Source organism: Macrotis lagotis, chromosome 7 (genome assembly GCF_037893015.1).
Source record: "Macrotis lagotis isolate mMagLag1 chromosome 7, bilby.v1.9.chrom.fasta, whole genome shotgun sequence".
NCBI lineage: Eukaryota > Metazoa > Chordata > Mammalia > Peramelemorphia > Peramelidae > Macrotis > Macrotis lagotis.
In genome coordinates this window covers 22,707,412-22,725,536 of record NC_133664.1, presented here as the reverse complement: position 1 = coordinate 22,725,536, position 18,125 = coordinate 22,707,412, and the positions used below count along the sequence as shown (strand labels likewise).

Below are 18,125 nucleotides of genomic sequence, written 5' to 3'. Positions count from 1 at the left end.
CCCCATGGACCACAGCACACAAAGCCCTTCTGTCCTCCACTATCTCCTAAAGTCTACCCAAGTCATGTTCATTGCCACCATGACACTATCTATTCATCTCATGTTCCCAACATAACCAAAAGCCACCTATGATAAGGCTAGATTGATATTCCTACTATCTAGAAACATCTTGACTTTACTCATGCTATCTTACTCCACTTATCTTACTCCCTTACTCCACTAAGGCTTGGAATCCCACTTTCACCCCTTCCCTCTCTTATAATGGTCCCCAGTCTTCAAGACTCAACTCCGGTGACATATCCTCCCTGATACCTTCTTCCATGACCAAGACTTCCATGAAGTTTCTCAATCTAAGATCCTCTGATCCAGGACAATATCTTAGATATGGGGTGGCCAAACCTATGTGACAGATTGTTTTACCACTGATATGGTTATGTATAGGTGTACCAACAAACATAAATAATTTATCTGTTCATAAAAGTGAGTTGCATGCCCCCCCATACACACACCCCAACACCATCATAACCAGAAACAGATAGAAGACTTCAAATTCTTCTTCTTCCCTGGACAGCTTTTCTCTTCCTCGGATGAATTTAGTACAATGCCCTTAGTCATAATGATCTTTCCCTCCCCATTCCTTCCATAGATTTTGATTTGCATTTTGTCTGTTACAGTTGTGGGCATGGCATTTCCCCCTTCCCAACTCCAGTAGGGCAGGGACAATATCTTATTTACGCTTGTATTTCCCCTAGGCTAACACAGGGACCTGTTTACAACAGATTGTAAAAAAAGAATTTAAATCACTAAATTAAATTGAACATTTTAGCTGCTGTGAATGCTTTTCCAACATTAAAAGAGTCAAAGAAATTCAAAGCCTAAACATACTCTTGGGTCTTTACTGCTTTTAAAACATGATAACTTTATTATATATTTAAAAGGAATAGCAAATAGTACATAATAAATATTGTTTCATGTACAATCACCTTTTTTCCAACTCTATTATGTTATGGAAATGCTTGTTTTATTAAGTTCAGGATAAAATAACATTTTAAACAAAGTTTATATTTTAAAACTTTTGAATTCTTAGATTATGGTTTTTAAAAACTTAAAGCAATTAATGTTCAGACCATTTTGAGTGTGGTTCTTACTGGTTTAAACTGTGATTGAAGATTGTTCTTATAACATTTTTTAAAATTACAAAATATCAAATAAGTTATGAGTAGTTGAAAATGGTCAAAACCTGTTTAAATTGATGTCAATTTTCACCTTTTAAGCAGTTGAATGATGAAAAAAGAAAAATAAGAAAAATAAATTACACTTCTCCTAGCCACTCATCTCCATTATCCATCCTTTTAAGGTGGAAAAGTCATGATCTCCTTTGTCTCCTCTATCTCTTTGAGGGCATCCAATGATTCTTAACTTCTCTTAACCTTTTTTATGCTTATTTTTGGATTCATATCTCTCTGGCTTGTTGGTGTTGTAGTATCGCCTATATTCACAATTGAAGGAAATGTTAAAATTCAGTTAAAGATAGGTGAGAATAAAGATCATTTTTACCCCTTTCAAGTATAAAGACACTGTATTCACAGACACCCAAGAGATCTTAACCCTATGTTAAGATCCCTTGTCATTGGTGGAAGCAGATACAATATAGAAACAAAAAATAGCAGGAGAAAACTAGAAATGCCCAAAAGACAATAACCAAGAGGCTTATCAATAAGCTCCATGTCTCCAGATGTCAATATAAAACAATACCACATATGAATAGTAAACATAGTAAATTAGAGTTCCTAATGCAAGGAAGGAAATTTGAACTTAAAGGTTTCACAGAGACTTGATGGATTGAAACTCATGGCTGATATATGACTCATGAATGGTATTCTCTACTCAAAAGGAAATGAATAGATAAGGGTAGAATGTGAAGTTACATTATATATTATAAGATATATTCATAAGGGGAAAATTTAGAAACCCAAGGCAGGGAATCAGCATTTAAATAAAGATGGAAGGAAGAACAGAAGTGATATTATGGTGAAAGTATACTACATTCCTTCCAAAAGGAGGAATTAGATTAAGCTATATGGGAAACATTACAAATCTACTACAGAAACAGTGTTGTGATGATTGGAGACTTCAGCTACAGAGCCTTCTCTGGAACTCTTTCCCTCTCTCTCTTCCTCCTCTTTTCTCCCTTCTTTCTTCTTTTCCTCCCTCTTTCTCTCTCTTCCTCCCTTTTACCTTTCTCTCCTTTCTCCTTCTCCCTTCCCTCCCTCTCCTCCTTAGATTTTTAGCAAAGTTTATCGGCTAAATGATAACACAGTTGGGTAGATTTAAAGCTGATTGAATGACTGTACCCAGAGAGTAGCCACTGGTGGGCCAATATTAACTTAGACAAAAGTCTCCAGAAGAGAATCGTATGAATATCTTCTTTGTCCTTTGTTCTTTAACATTTTCCTTGCCTGTGGTCATAAAAGGCAAATGTGGAAAAGGAGCATTTATAAAGATGAGGAGGATAATTAATGTTCTAGAAAAAAGTTCACATCCATAAAATCTTGGACAATGAGAAGAATGGACCACACTGAATGAGATGAAAGCAAACAGAGATAAATGTTGCTTAAAGGTTGGATTCAAAGATTGAACTTCAGAAGTTCGGGATGGGGGAGCTCTGACTAAACCACAGTTTTTTTTCAAAAACAATCAGGGGAAGGTGAGAATTGGGGGTCTATAAGATCAAGATGAATCAATAGGTTGATATAACTGTGAGAAAAAATTCATTTGGAGTCTTATTTCATTAATCAGTTTGATATGATTCCATAGAGATAGTGATTATAAGTTTCAAATCTTAGGTCTCAGAACTGTGAGCTGTACACAGTAAGTTCACTTGCTTAATCACACAAAAGTAACTAGAGACCTTCCACCCTTATATTACCTGGTCATGGTGTCCAAGCTCAGTGTGTCAGAGGTCACTCAATTATATGGAACATTCTCCAATTTATTTTTGTATCTCTGGACCACTCTCTCTTGTCCAACATGAACAAATGACTATATTATGCCCACTTAGTCAGTGGAGATGCCCCATACTTCACCAACCTGTGACCTTCCTGCTAATATGTCAGTTATGGCCTTCAAGAGCAATATCTATCAACCAATGGAATTCTGTACTTTGTATAGCCTTTTGAGAATGTTCCAGTATCAAGTCTGATAGCTGATCTTATAAAAATAAGGACCTGGAAAAAGGAGCATCTCAGATCATAAGAAAGATCTGAGATCCATTTTATTAGAGGGGACTATGGATCCTATAATAAAATGCTATTGGCTTGGAGCTCAGTCTCTGCAACCGATTGCAGGTTGGGCAATTACAATTCCCACATAGCAACTAATCTGGAACTGCTTTGAGAAGTATAGAATACGGAAAGAAAGAAGTGATCATTCTGTTAAATTCATCTCAGGTGAGGTCACATAAGGCATTCTGTATTTAATTTGGGATAATAATTTTCTAAAATTCATTTTAAACTTAAATCCCCCAAAAGGAAAAAAGAACAATACCATGTACACAGCAGAACATGAGAGGATTCAGCATGAAAAATAAATTTCATTTCAAGCACACCTATGTAACAAATGCTACATACTGGTTTCAAAACTACCCAGGTTTTCTTTGCTTCCTTGTAGGTTTTCTCTTTTTCTTTAGTGTGCATTTTTTTATTTTTTCCTTCCCTCTCCCCCACCCTAAAAAAAGGTTACAATTAAACTCAACCATATATATATATATATATATAGAGAGAGAGAGAGAGAGAGAGAGATATGTATATATGTATATGTGAATATATATGTATATATCCATAGATGTCTATGAATAAACTCATATATACATTTATACATGTATGTGTAAGACTATTATGAATAATTCACTTGCCATTTCTTTTTCTGAAGGTGGATAGCACCTTCCTTCATAAGTCCAAGTCTTACCATGCTTTCTAATTCAAGCGCATCATTTCTTACACCACAGTGATATTTCAGTCCAATCACACACCATCTGAGAAATAACTGATGAAAGTTTTCCCCCAATTTTCTGCATTCCTTCCATTCTTGGCCACATGGATTTCATTTATACCAGAAACTTTTAATTTAAAATAATCAAAAATATCCATTTTGTACTTCAACAATGTTCTCATTTTCTAATGTAAGTTTAAGATCTGATCCACTTGAATCTACTTCCTTCATATGCTTTTCCCCCCTGGTTTCTTTTAGGGGCCAGTGATTTTTAAGAATGAAGAAGCCAGGGGGGCAGCTAGGTGGCACAGTGGATAAAGCACTGACCCTGGAGTCAGGAGTATCTGAGTTCAAATCCGGCCTGAGACACTTAATAATTACCTAGCTGTGTGGCCTTGGGCAAGCCACTTAACCCCATTTGCTTTGCAAAAAACCTAAAAAATAAAAAAAAAAACATTAAAAAAGAACGAAGAAGCCAGAAGTCATGTAGGAAAGGACAACCTCGATGTTGAGAGGACTGAAGAACATCCTGTATGAAAACGGGCTGAAGAAATTTAGAAAATTGGGGATCAAGGTCCTCCTCGAGAGGTGGCGGCTACTTTCTCACGTTTGGAGGTCTTCCGATAAATGACAACTTATTGGGCTTGAGGTTGTGGTGATTCTTTTGGCTACCGAGGTCCTTTCCCACTCTCAAGTCCTGGAACATTCAGGAGATGTTTAGCTTAGAGAAGAGAAAGCACCACACATTGATTCAAAAAGCAAATTGTTCATTTTTCTTATTTCATTCTGAGAAACTAATAGCAGATCAAAGAGAGCAAAGTTCCCCTTGGTGTTTCTAACTTAGAAGCAAAACACAACAAGGTTTCTGGATTCCTGAGTAAACATTCTTCATAGTATCCATCATCACACATGGCAGTCCCCTCCTATATTTGAAAGGGGCAATTTTAGCTATCAGTTTAGAAAATGGAGTCTGGAGGACTGGTAACCATTGCATAACCTGCACTACTCTCTGAAATTTAGAGAAATGAAAATCTTTATATCTGTTGAGCTCATCCATATCCCCCATCAGAATGTATTCAAAATGGGTTTCTATCTATGCAAGTTAAACTGAAGTAGAAGATGCCAAAAATGCCACAAGGTATGGCAAGCACCCTGCATTAAATTCTCATTTCTGCTCTTCCCTCTCTGCTCTCTTGGCAAACTTCTCAAGCTCCCCATGGCTCGTTTTCTCCTAGGAAGAAGTGACCAAAATATAGCCCTTCTGTCTATGTCTTTCATACAGTTGCTACTGTTGATTTATTTCATTTTTAAAGCTCCAAATCTGAAACATTTCCACTGACTGATAATCTTGTTTCAGCAAGATATGTCCCCACTCTCTCGTCCAATGAGCACTGAAATCATTCTTGTCCATATTCCCATCCACATTAAACTCCACTTAATTCTACTAGCACCCTTTTCCTCATCCCCAATTCACAAGACAATTTTTCCAAAACAATGACTGAGACCTGTGAGGAAAGTGTTTGGTAGCTACATATTAAAGCAATTCTATTATCTCCAAATTGTATTTTTAAGTGCTCTTTAAGAAATAAAGATAATAAGAGAACCTTAGCTATATTATGCCAAATAACGTAAGCCAAAAGGCAATGTGAATGGTAGATGGAAAGCTAAGCTCAAAATCAGCAGGACCTGGGTTCCAAGCCTGCCTCTGATAAATATTATCTGAGTGACCACTGAGCAGGTCACTTCACTCTCTGTGCTCTAGATGACTCTCTAAGACTATAAGTTGTAGAGAAGGTGTTGACCTATATTGATAGCAGGCGTTTCTTTGCTTGGGAGTTCCCGACACCAAAACAAGTCACAAGATCAAACCCTGTTCTATATTATCTTATCCTATCTCACCCCATTGCACTCCATCCCATTTCATCCCATCTCATCCCATGTGATCCTGCCCTGTCCCGCCTCTTTCCTATCATGCCCTATACTATGCTATCCTGATCCTCCTGGTCCTCTCTCGACCTGTATTGCCCTAGCTTTAACCATATCGGGCAACGTGTTGTAGTGTAAAGAAGACTATCTTTAGATCATAAAGACCTGAGTCCAGTTCCACCTATGATTCATATCGACTGAGCGACTCTGGAGGACTCCTTAATGGTCTAGGGCCTTAGCTAGCTCCCTGGGATTCTTACCTGTAGACAATTTGCTGATCTTCAAGGGAAGAGGGGAGAGGGGGAGGGGGGAATCTCCAAACCAGAAATTCTCTACATACCCCCACGTGTAATCCCAGCTTACTGGAGAAACTAAGGTATGTCTGTAGCTGTAGTGAGGTCTGCACCAAGTTCAACATTCATTGGGAGAATCATGGGATGGAGAGGGACACCAGGCTGCTTAAGAAGGGGTGAATTAACCCTGGGTCAGAAATGGTGCAGGATATAGTTGCTTGTTTAACAATAGTGGAATTGTGCCCATGAATAGTTCCTGTACTTTTAACCTGGGTGAGATGGAAAGACTGAGTCTTAGAAAAAAGTCATCAATAGGTCTGGACCTCTCTAGCCCCAGAAAAAAAATCTAGTCAAAACTTTGGGATCTTTGGAAAGGATGGATTGAGTTCTGAGTCCCCAAGATGGCATCACAAGAGGTCTCTCTATTGGTACTTTTTTTAATTTTTTTTTTTTTAGTATTTTGCAAGGCAATGGGGTTAAGTGGCTTGACTAAGGCCACACAGCTAGGTCATTATTAAGTGTCTGAGGCCGGATTTGAACTCAGGCACTCCTGACTCCAGGGCCTGTGCTCTATCCACTGTGCCACCTAGCTGCCCCCTATTGGTACTTTCAAGGTAACCAACTTTTTAAGAAAGTCTTTGACAAGCTGGACAACCTGTAGATCCTCATTGAATGAAATGCCTTAAGTTCATACCATATGAGAATCAAATGGAAAAAAAGAACTAAGATCTCTTTACCTGGAGAAAAAGACACGATGATTGAGGGGGGGGGGCAGTATCACGATAGAGATCTTCGATAATTTGGAAGGTTTTTCTATGGGTTGGACTTGTTCTGTCAGGCCCAAGAGGGCAGAACCAGGAGCACAGAGCCACACAGGAAAGACTTGGACATATATAGTGTGGTCTGTATCACTGGAAGAAATGTCCACACAGATAACAGAGTTTTCATAATCATATTAGGGACTTTGTATGCTTTGTCACATTTCCTATGGTATCACAGAATTGGAGAGCTGGGAGAGTTCTCAATCACCATCCAGTCCAACCCAAACTATACTTAAGCAAGAAGACCCTCCATAGTATTACCTGACAATGGCTCATTCAGCTTCCCTTAGAGCAGGTGTAGGGAACTTTCTTTTCTTCAGGGGCCATTTGGATATTTGTAATATTATGTGTGGGCCATACAAAATCACCAACTTAAAAATTAGCCTGTTATATTTGTTCAAACATTTATTTAAGCCCTAAAAATTTCTAGATTTATTGAACTTCAAGTCTTGCCTGAGACTGCTGTGGCAGTGCCAGATCAATTAATTTCTAAGGCCTTGTATGTGCCATGGGTTGGACTTTCCAAGCCTTCCTTAAAGGCTTCCACTAAAGGAGACCCTCTACTTTTGGACAGTTGTGGTGCTGAAGAGGCTTCCCTTCCTTTGCATCAAGTCATGATTTGCCTCTGAAACTTTCACCCACTGCTTCTAGTTCTGCTCTCTGGGGCCAAGAGGAACAAACCTAATCCTTCTGCATATCAATCTTTCAAAAAATGTTGAAAACAGTGGCCTATCCCCTCTATCCTTTAGTCAAATCACACACCATATTTCTTAAGCTTATTCTCTTGGAGTATGGACTTAAGATATTTTGTCCCACAGGCTACATTCCTAAGGGCACTGTCTAGATGATTAATATCCTTCCTTAAATCTAGCATTATGAACTAGATTTGATTCTTTGACTATAATGGGAGAAAGATAGAATGCTGTATTTATTCCTGAAGCTATGACTTTTTTCCTGTTATATTGCATCACTGAGCTTGAAGCCTCTTAAAAACTCTAGTCCTCTGCAGACAAACTCCTTCATGATCTTGTCTCTGTGAAGTTGACTTTTTGAACCCCAACATAAGACTTTACATTTATACATATTAAACTTTATCTTAATCTCTTTGACCCAGTATTCTAATTGGGATTGCCCTTCCATTCTCCCAGCCTATTTATTTACCTTCCTCTAAAGTATTCCTCTTATGTCTCTTCATGGCAAGGAGGTGATCTGGGTTCTTGAAAGTCATGCCAACCTAGCACAAAACCACTATTACCAAGATAAAAAGGCTTTAATATGATCCATATGTCTGTGAACCAAATGCTTTGCAGTTTCCTCCAAATGAGCAGTATCTCTCAAACTCAAGTTAAATCAATTATTTATTGGGTCTATTTATTAAACAATTTTATCTACCAATACCTTACAGTTCAGCACCAGCTGAACTCCCAAAGTCACCTCAAGCAATTCTGAAAGTCAAATCAAGTATTTATGAAGCATCTATTAATAAAGCACCTTTTTATACACCAGTGGCTTATGGTTCAACACAAGGGCAGCAGCATCTCTCAAAGCCAAATCAAGGTAACAACCATTTATTAAGCATCCACTGTATACCAGATGCTATAATAAATATGGGGAAGACAAGGAAAGGCAAAAATAGCTACCAGTGCTCAAGGAAGTCAAAGAGTAATAGACTCTACAAAGTCATAGAGGGCTAGAAGTCTTGGTTGATGAAGGAAATACCCACATCCATGAAAATATAGACCATTGAAGTATTAAGAGATGTGACTAGTCCATGAGACTGTGCCAAGAAGAGCTGACTAGAATTATAGGACCTGGGTTCAAATCCTAATTCTGATCCATATTCTTTGTGTGAATTCAGCCAATCATGACCTCATCATCAGAAAAATGAGGGGGTTTGACTCAATGACTTCCAAAGTCTCTTCCATCTCTAAATCTAGAATCTCATGAATTCAAGGCACTATATGGTGGGGGGAGGGTCCCATAACATAATCATAAGACTAATTAAAGATAAGCAGGTTCAATAAGGCATAGGGTCTGAGAAAAGATAGTTAAGCAGTCTTGATGGGGTGTATGACTGGGGAAAAGGGAAATATCCTCTCTATAGTAAGTACTTGGCAAATCCAGTCAAATGACAGTGAACATTACAGAGAATTTCTAAAATGAAAAGAAAAGACTCAATTCCCTGGAGAGGGGATCGGGGTGATCTTGTCAGTTTTAAGCCTTGCTCCTTTGCCAAGATGCGGTGAGGATTAATGAAATAATATTTGTAAACTGCTTTGAGCTCCCTCCATGGGAGGAAAAAAAGACACTATATAAATACAATGTTCTATTTATTATGTGTCTCATAAGGCTCATAGAAAGGGGTGCTTAGTCATCTCAATAGTCAAACAACCCTCTATTACCCAAATGAACATAAATCTAACCATCCCTTGTTCTATAATTGTATTTCAACCGGTGCTGTTTGCTATAGCAAGGCAATGCTAGACAATGGATACAACCTTGAAAGGGATTATTATAAAAAATATTTAACATTTATTGTGAGCTGTGGCGGGATATTAAGTACTGTGTAGAGAGCAGAGAGAAGACACAGTGCCTGCTTGAATTCCAGTGCTGAGACAGATAACTACAGGGGGTAAAAATGAAATATTATTATTTAACATTTACTGAGTACCGACAATGTGGGAGGTATTGTAGAAAACATAGAATTAGGCACCCTAGCTAACCATCTGACTTGAGATCCAAATGGGTAGATAAGAGAGACCTTGGGAGAGAGGAAGGGGGAATTAGTCAGGGGTGGAAGACAGGGAGGGTATTCATTTTGATATATTATCAAATCAAACATTCAATTTGGTATTCAGTATGATATTATATGGGTCATTTATAAAAACTCAACCCTTCAGTGTTTGTCTTTAACTCTGAGGTTAATTTTCTTTAGACAACTTGTACAAAACTGGCATTCCAGGGGCAGCTAGGTGGCGCAGTGGATAAAGCACCAGCCCTGGAGTCAGGAGTACCTGAGTTCAAATCCGACCTCAGATACTAATTACCTAGCTGTGTGGCCTTGGACATGTCACTTAACCCCATTGCCTTGCAAAAAATGCCTAAAACACAAAACAAAACAAAAAAAACTGGCATTCCCTAAATGCAATGGGTAATTCCCACTACTCTGATTTAAATAAGCTAGGAATAGCCATTAGGCAGGAAAACTTTCCATTTGTTAATTAATATCTAACTGAAAACATATGGGGAGTCTAGGACCTCAACCTCCTTCAACAATTAGCAAAGCAAAACAAAACCCCTATGACTATAGAGGCTCCCTCTATTTGCTTGGGGAATCCATGGAAAGCAATTACCCATTGGCTATAAGAGTTTGGACCTGTGATGTTACAGGACCATTTGGGGAAAACAGAAACAGTTGACAAGGGATCAAACTGAGATAGAGATGGGCATTTCTGAAACATGAGATCTCGAGTGAGTTCTAGACTTCAAGAAAAAGGACTCAGAGTATAGAAATATTCTTAAAGAAGAAGAGATAATATGTCCAATGAGGTAGTTTATTTGTTGTTTTCTGGACATTACTAATAATATTCATAAAAGAGAGAGACAAAGAAGAAGAGACAAAGATAGGGACAGAGAGACATACACACACAGAGAAAGAGGCACACAGACACTGAGAAACAAAGACTAAGAGGCAGAGAAAGAGAAAGGGAGAGAGACAGAGACAGAGACAGAGAGAGAGGGAGAGGGAGAGAGAGAGAGACAGACAGACAGACAGACAGACAGGGAGAGAGACAGACAGGGAGAGGAGGGAGGGAGGAAGAGAGGCTTTGTAAGTAGTCGGTTAGTCACAGCTCTCTCCCTGACAGTTTTGGAGTCTGAAAGAAGAGTCACAAAATGGGCAGAAGACAAGTGAAATGCCAAAAGCAAAAGAAGATGTTAGAGATATGGGCCAAGGAGAATTCAAGGGTGAATGAGGGCTCATTAGGTTTCAATTTATCATAGAATATTAATTATCAAGAGACATTCTGTGGTCTAGGGAAAAAAAAACTGTGGAAGTTCAGATAGCTAATAATTATCCATGGGAAAGTGCTGATAGCTTAGGTAAAAGAATTCTACAGATAATCCCTTCTAGGGATATTAAAATTCAAATATTTCATAGAATAGAATTTCAAGATCGTAGACCTCAGAGACCAGTAAGCCTGGCACCACCGAGAATACAAGAAGTAAAAATGACTCATTTATTAGGCTTTAAAAAACAAAAAGTGAAATTATGAATATATAGATGGCGTGTGTGTGTGTGTGTGTGTGTGTGGTGTGTGCAATTCACCCTGGAAGGCCTTTTCCTGATTGATATTTCAGCCAATGACATGGAAGGAAAGGGGAGATAGACTATTTTATTCCCTCTACATTTTCATGTGCCCCATAGCTATTTCTGGGGCTCCATTATGTGGTTCTCTGGGACTTTGATTCGATCGACATTTATTATGTGTGAGATACTGTTAGAAGTAGACAATTTCCCAAGAAATGAAGATGTACAAGGGAACAAACCACTCATCCCAGCTACAATCACATAAATAAAATTCATTGTAAATTCCTACTATCAAAATAACTTGTAATAACTGGGAAAAAAACCACACACAGATGGCTCATTTTTTGTTGTTTTTGATAATGCTTTCAAAGCTAATTTCTAACAATGGAATTGTTGAGTCTGGGATGATTTTTTTTTTTGTACAACTTTGACTTTGTATTGCCATATTGCTTTCCAGAAAGATGCTAAGCTTGCAATTTCACAGAAATAAATGAGCATACCTGTTTCTCCATATAGCTTAATAGTCGGGGAGTGATTAAAAGAACTGTAAGACACTGATGGGAATTCTACATTGCAGTTAAGATGGACAAATGAGAAGAATACAAAGAAATCTGAAATGGCATTTATTAAAATAATTCAAAACAAAATAAAACAGAAAAAATGAGATTCAAGTAAACTCTACCATATTTGGAAAACTGAATTAAAATTAATGGTCTAAAAACACTAATGAGGCTTAGATATGAAATATTTTTGCATTGAAATCATTCAAGTATAAATAATGACTAGTTTTAGGTATTTGTAGTTGTATTCTGTTTTAAATTTCTTGTAAAATATTTTAGTGGAGACTAGAGCTATGATGTAATTATAGGAGACTCCCAATGAAGAAACACCCCCCTGCCACTACAGATTGGGCAACTGGTTCTCAAATAGTCTGCTATAATGCTGATCTGGGAAATTACTCACCCAGGCTCAGAGAGTCTGTATGGGTCAGAGAAATGATTTAAACTGAGGTCGTCCTAGCTTGAATGTCAGCTCTCTGCCCACTCTGCCACATTGCCTTTCATCATAAGTTAATAGAATATTAGGCAAGCAAATAAATTGCCAAGAAAAACAAAACTGCAAAAAAACTTATTTTCTCATCATCCTCTCCTAGTGAAAAATGACCAGTTGGATAATTCCTCCATGTCCCCATCCCTGGAGAGAACAGACAGTGACTGTCTTGCTAACCATTTTTAGGCACTGAACACAGCTCAGTGTACTCACCTACAAGACATTCCAGATCAACCTTGACCAGATGTTCAAAGGGCAGGTGTAATTCCCAAATGACTGGTCTGTAGGAAGGCTGCATTTAAACCCAGAGAACACTCCAAAGGAAAGCACTTTGGGAGAACTCATTCCAAACCCAGCTCTGACCTTGGGTAAAATCTCTTTCCTTCTCTGAGACTCAGTTTCCTCCTTGCTAAATGAGAGTAATAGATTGGATCTTACTTGGACCTTCCAGCTATGGCAATCTCAGATTCAGAGATTTGGGCTGCAAATCCTTTTGTGTTGGCAAAGATGGAACTTTTAGTTCACTAGAAAATATCATTACAGACTTATTTTCAAGGCTTTTTATAAGATAAATAGCTTCTGTTTGAAGTGAGGGGGATAATGAGTCAACTGAAACCAAATCAGTGTCCATCTGATGGGTTTAAAGATTTCTCAGAAGGAATTTAAAATGAAGGAGAAAGTATTTAGAAGAATGGGGTCTGAAGAGGCTGAGCTAAAAAACCTTCACTGTCCTGTGTTTAAGACCTATCAGTCTGTTGTTATGGAAATAAAGCCGAGGCCCCAAATGCAACATTGCAATTTCACCACAAGATTATCCAGGAAGGTTATTGAAGCTCAGTAACTTTGCTTGCTGGCAAACATAAGAGGAAAGAAAATAGGTTAGAGGCAGAAATTTTGGATCTGCACATTTTGAACTGGAAGGGACCTCAATACTTCATCTCCTTCATTATACAGAGGAGGAAACTGAGTCCCAGAGAGGTGAAGGGATGTGTCTAAGAACACAGAGGTCCTGTAACTCCAAATTTAAAATTCTTTCCTTTACAGAATAGTGCCTACTTTGACAGCATGAATTTCTCAAGGGTTGGGCTTACTGGAAAATGCCAATCCAACATTTATAGAACTGCCATTATATGCCAGTAAGACAAAGACTAGAGTGAGACCATTGGGTTTCACTGTATCTCCTTCCTTAGTAGGAATTCTATGAAATTTTATTTATTTTTGAATTTAAGTTTAGAAGGTGTCAATTTGAATTCACTATTCTTGAGACTTTACACAAGTCATTTTTTATTCTGAGTCCATTTGCTCCTTTTTAAAATGAATAAACACACACACACACACACACACACACACACACACACAAAACTCCAAAGTCTGGTCCAGGCATGAATGAGCTAGCAAATATTTAATAACCAGCTCTTCAAAAATGCACAAACTTTAAAAAAGTTTAATCTGCTGCAGTGAATAGAGCACTGACCCTGGAATCAGGAGGATCTGAGTTCAAATCTGACCTCACGCACTTAATAATTACCTAGCTGTGTGACCTTGGGCAAGTCACTTAACCCCAGAGCCTTGCAAAAACAACAAAAAAAGTTTAATCTGCCTTATTAGCATGTTATCCATCACTTTCTTAAGTCTAAACAAACAAGAGAACAACAATTCAGCCCCTGAGTTGTAGTATTTGCCAATTTGCAAAGTGTAAATACTCATACTGTAAATTTAATGTTTGGTTTTGGGGAGCAAATGTAAGCTGATTCTAGCACGCTTCCAGATGTAGTTCTATTATTCTGTTCATCCGTGAGCTTGTCATAGGACATGAGATAGGACAAGATTATGGCATCAAAGAGCCCAAGGAAACCAATTAAAGTTGCATTAGAGACCAATTCCTAATAACTCAGTGGTCTAAACACCACACAGACGTACAAAGTCCACTGCCTAACTCTTCAGCCAAAATTACTGGAAGCCACTTTAAGACAACCAAAATCCTGCCAGATTCACTGATGAGACTATGAGAGAGGGAGAAATTCCCTGACTTACCACCCACCCCTCCTGGATGTGGAATGTCATCCCTATAAGCTCACATTCCAAACAACCCTCCACAATGGTCTACAAACACTTTGATCACTGTTCATCCTCAATCCATGTTTTGGATTCTCTCTTCCACTATTTTCTGTCATGTGCTCACTTTCCTCATTCTGCCTCTTAGAATCCATAACTTCATAAAAGCACAGCACCAGACCTACAAGGCCTTTTCCAAGCTCTGCAGTTGTCAGTGTTCTCCCAATGAGGTTGGCACACATGTTGCCAGAGCTAGCTCAGTATTTTGGAGACTCCAAAAGAAAGTGTGGGAGAGAAGAGGTATTAGACTGACTGCGAAACTGAAGGCCTACAGAGCCGTTGTGCTGACCTCATTGCTATATGCCTGTAAAAGCTGGACAGTCTACCAGGGCCACATCAGGAAACTGAATCATTTCCATTTAAATTGTCTTAGGAAGATTCTGAAGATCACCTGGCAGAAGATACCAGATACCCAGGTCCTTTCTTGACTAAACTGCCTACTATTCCAGCATTACTACAGCGAGGGCAACTATAATGAGCTTAACACATTGTTAGAATGCCACCATACAGTTGCCGAAAAGACTATTTTATGGAGAACTCACACAGGGCAAGTGCTCCCCGGGGGCAGAGGCAGAAGAAGTGATACCAAGACACCCCAAAGGTCTCCTGGAAGAACTTTAGGATTGACTGCACAGCATGGGAGACACTGGCACAGGACTGCCCAGCATGGCGTGCCCTCATCAGTGAGGGGACTGTACTCTATGAGGAAGACAGAGTTGAAGTAGCTCAAAGGCAATGTGACATATGTAAGTTTAGAGAACCTACCCCAGGTGTTCTCTCGGACTATTTGTACCCTACCTGTGATAGAGCATTCTAAGCTCATACCGATCCGATCAGCCATAGTTGGACACACTGACCAACCCCTTCCTCAAATTACTTTCTATTAATTTTTATGTACATTATTTATTTGTTTGTTGGTTGTTTTTATCATAAGGCAATGGGGTTAAATGAGTTGCCCAAGGTCACACTGCTAAGTACGTATTAAGTGTCTGAGACTGGATTTGAACCCAGGTCTGCTTCACTCCAGGGATGGTGCACTATCTACGTACCACATAACTGCCCCTATTATTTATTGTTAACATGTTGCATCCGTGCAGTAGAATGTAAGATCATGGAGGGGAAGCACAATTCTCCTTAGTCTGAGGTGGCTGGATGAGGCTTTGTTTGATCTGATCTTGCCCATGGGCTTTCCACACTTAATGAAGGTTGCTGAGTTGAATTAAAATGTTGCTTTCTTGGATGATTGGTGCTCAGTTCCTATTATCATTAGTTATTTCCACTTACAATCAGCAGTGGAGGGGGCTAGAGGAGAAATGCAGTTTTGGGAATTAGAACCAAATAATCCTGGTAAGACCCAGAATATCTTAATGAAAATTTAAGGAGAGGGTATTAAGTCTCACCTTCTCTGAACTCTTCCCTGAACATGGACTAAGGTTCAAGTCATGAGTATTTTTAATTATTATATGATATCTTGGTTCACTTCCTCTACTCAATTTGAAAATTGGGAATTTCTGAAGTTAAATCTGGCCTAGATAATCAGCTGCTCATCAGCTATTAGAATCAGACCACAAATAGTATTGAAACAGTAAAATATTGAATTGGGATAGATATAAAGAGTTAAGTAACAGAAAACCATCTCAGTCACATTCCCACACAAATAGATTTTCATTCATCTTTTCTTAGATTAGTTTTAGTCTCCCACAAGATCCTGGCTTCTGTAGGGAAAGATATGACAGAGTTCTCTCTGTACCTAAAGCATGGTATATGGGGTTGATCATGGATTAACAGTGCTGGTTGGAGATCACACTACCCATCTCTATTCACCAGTTTATTTGTAAAATGAAAATAATAATACACAGAGTTATTGTGAGGTTAAAAAAGAAATAATATTTATAAAAGATTTTATAAACTATAAAATGCTATATATAATGCTACTATTACTACTGCTATTACTACTACTATTACTACTACTTCTACTACTACTACTACTACTACTATTACTACTACTACTACTACTACTACTACTACTATTACTACTACTTCTACTTCTACCACTACTGCCATCACCAACATCACTATATTTACTAAGGTTACAGTAATTGTTCCTACTATTTCTTACTTGACTATTCTCAATTTCAAGAGCCTCAAACAATTCTTGTCACTACTTGCCTTGGTCATATCCATGTTGCTTTCCTGGCTCATGTATTCCTTCTCATGTTAAATAAGTAAAACATGCAGAAAACTCCAATAAAACTCCAGAATTCTCTTCATACCAACTTCTTACAAATCTATGATGTCATAAGAGAAATGGAGTCTTTGTTTTCCTTCATGAGTATTACTTCTCTGAGACCCAATATCCCAAGAAATGTAGTCTTTTTTTACCATCTTGGGCATACATGTATCATAAGAAAGAACTTATCCCCTTTCCTCATAAATAATCATAGAAATGACCATCCTTCTCTTCCTTCAGTGCTTGCATTAGGTGCTATCACCTCTTTGACACCTTTTTCAATGAAGTTTTTGTGAAGGGACTTTAAAAATCCTCAGATTTTCCTGGAGAACTCTGTCTGACACGCTCTCTTACCCTCAATACACTCTACCTTTTAATCCACCCACTCTGGTATGGGTCATATCTCTTTTGGTAGACTAGAAGGGCAAAGACTAATTCATTTGGTATCTTTCTATGTCCATTGTTTATCCTACAATGCCTTGTATAAACTAGGTATTTAAAATAGTTTTGATTCAACTGAATTGCAGTGAATTGACTTAAACTGACTGGAAAAATCAAATTATATATATATATATATATATATATATATATATATATATATATACACACACATATATATTTCTACTACCACTATTACCATTTATTAGGCATTCACTTATAGGCTGAGATATCTCTAGCAAATGGTTCCAGTGCCTATAATTCCACAATTAGTCATTTATTTATTTAGTTTATGATTTAGTCATTTGATAAAAATGCAGCGAACATTATCGGGTCATAGATGTAGAGGCAAAATCATCAAACCCAACCTTTTTATTTTACAGATGAGAAAACTGAAGACCAAAAAAATTAAGCAATTTAGCCAAGATTACTGAGATTAATAAATGGCAGTCTAGTGTGGGACTTCTTAGTAAGGCAAGCCATGGAACACACCAATCAATCAGTGTGCATTCATTTACTAGGTTCTGTCCTAAAAGCAGATTTGAGACAGCAAAAGACCAATGAAGGTAGAGGGAGGCCCAAAAGATAGGAAGAAAAGGTTAGGGAGAAAAAGAGAAGTTAGAGCCACAAAAAAGAGTCAGGAGATACAAATAAAAATATGTCTCCTTTACAATTTTGTCTGCGACCAGTCCTTATATGCAGGTCTTGGGGATCCCTTTATAGAAGTTATCCACAAACTTACTGAGCTAATGATAATATTTATACAGCATCAATTAAGTGCTAAAGGTGAGGGCTATTATTATCTTTATTTTATAATTGAGGAAACCGAGGGCAACAAGTTAAGTGATTTACAACTAGTAAGTGTCTGTGGTCACATTTGAACTCAGATCTTTCTAACTCCAGGCCCAGTGCTCTATCTCCACTGTGCCACTTATCTCCATTAGCCTGAAAGC

The 18,125-nt window shown here is 38.1% G+C and overlaps 1 long non-coding RNA gene across 1 annotated transcript in view; it reads right to left on the bottom strand.

The window, feature by feature from the left end:
• Window positions 1-16,770, bottom strand: part of LOC141494456 (uncharacterized) — a 44,129-nt gene extending 27,359 nt beyond the window's left edge. Inside the window, exon 1 of the long non-coding RNA XR_012470448.1 lies at window positions 16,674-16,770. This is a non-coding gene — a long non-coding RNA (uncharacterized LOC141494456). The remainder of the gene's footprint in view (window positions 1-16,673) is intronic.
• Window positions 16,771-18,125: the final 1,355 nt, after the last annotated feature.